This window comes from Nannobrachium achirus (assembly GCF_963921795.1).
Source record: "Nannobrachium achirus genome assembly, chromosome: 3".
Classification (NCBI taxonomy): domain Eukaryota; kingdom Metazoa; phylum Chordata; class Actinopteri; order Myctophiformes; family Myctophidae; genus Nannobrachium; species Nannobrachium achirus.
The window spans coordinates 36,060,599-36,062,608 of NC_137812.1; positions in this window are offsets into that span (position 1 = coordinate 36,060,599).

Below are 2,010 nucleotides of genomic sequence, written 5' to 3' on the forward strand. Positions count from 1 at the left end.
TTATAATAATTGTAATGAAGTAAAAGTACAATATTTGGATCGGAGATGTAGACCTAATGTAGCCTAGAAGTCAAAGTATTGGAAATACTCAGGTGAAGTACAAATATCTCAAAATGGTATACAGTAGTGAATAGTTAGGCCTACTTTCAGCTGGACCTAGCTATAAGATTAGCGCAGGTCCAGCATTATTATAGGAGGCTGTGTGCTGTTGACTTGTGCAGAAAGGGAAAGTGAGGGACAGAGATTATGGGCAATTAAAGCCCACTTTATGCTGGTCTGTTGGCGTCACCAAGTCTGGCCGAGGAATGCTCACCTCGGCTAATACTATCAATGGAAACAAACTCAGCGCACCAGCAGCAGCTTATCATGTGCGCAGTGAATTATTAATGCAAAAGCAACCACATTTTAGCTATAGCGGGTGGGTAAAGATACATTTAGATTAAATTGTTGTTGTTTGATTTTCGACCCATTCCAGACTTCTTATAAGTAATAATAGCCTGCAACTAACACAAGTGTAGTTTAAATGTCATTGATATTTTTGTGTGCTGTGTTATTGCATTTTTATGCATTCCAAAACATGGATTGAACATAAAAATAAAAAGACAATATATAGTCCTGAAGATTGATTAATTAACTTAGTGTCAGCCTTAAACATCCCGCATGGTTAATGACTCAGTTATATTCAGCAGCTTAATAGTTATAGTAGTCTGGAGAAATCTTGAATTTGAAACGCAATTTAAAAAATAAAGCCATATTAGGCCTATAGGGAAATGTCTGTTTACGAGTAGACATATTTACTGACGCTGTGGTCATTTAACTAATCTGATTTGAACCCAACGTGGCAGATCTCTCAGTTTTTAAACATATAAAATATATATACACAAATAAATAAATACACAAATGTATGTACACTACAGTATTCACACTCACAATCTCAGCCATGGTGCACTACAGAACTCTGACCATCAGAGGGCCCTCCACAAACTCAGTGACCATAGGCAGTAACTTCTTCCATGTTTCCAGTCCCCAACCAATTATTTATTCTGACAGAAATACAAATATCAAATAGAATAGTATGAGTTCAGTGTTTGAGCATTAATTTTTGCCCCCCTCCCCCTTAATATAGATCAATTGTTCATGATGGCAGTATGCATGCAATAACACAACCTCTAAATATGAGGGCATTGTTATACTTGGCATTGTAAATAGCCTATACCTCAAATAACCACTTTAAATATATGGTGTCACTATTACGTACAAAAATAGTGAAAATGGCAGTCTTAAATATAGGGCCATAACATATGGCTTAAAAGGTTAACCTCCTGACCTACCCTTTAAAGAGAAGATAGTCTACAAGGCCTGTCTCGCTTCCCTGGACATAATGAATTGGGTCAAACTGTCTCCACTTCCAGTGCATGAATCCGCCTCCCACTCACCATCAAGCACTGCTGAATGGTGTACATATTCCAGAGGAATTGAAGTTGCACACGCAGGCACATTTCTCAAGTTCAAGTTCAAATATGGAAATAAACACGTATTATAACGTGACTTGTCGTATACAGTGACACAAAGCAATTCCACAAAGTTTAGGCTCGTCCAACAATTATGGAGGAAGTTATAGGTTGGTGAAGATCATGTATTTTTCAGCCAAATTTATTTTTTGTTTCCGTCTTGGTATTTCTGATGTATTTCTCATTCTGTCCCCGTTTCCTCACAGTAAAGGAAAGTTGGGGACAACTTAAAAGAGGCTTGCATCAGATTAATTACTTCAGTCCTTTATGCTGCAAAAGCCCTATGATTTCGTGTTTTTCCCCAAACACAATTGTAACATTCTGTGTCTATACTTTGATAAAGTTGAGCCCTGAGGGAATTGTAAATGTGGACTATTACAGTTACAGTCTATAGGCAAAAGCGACACAAGCGAAAGCAACAAACGCGATGTGCTGAAGTGTGGTCGGTTTGAGGCATACTGTCTGAAAGAGAACATATTGGGGATATTAAATCACGAAT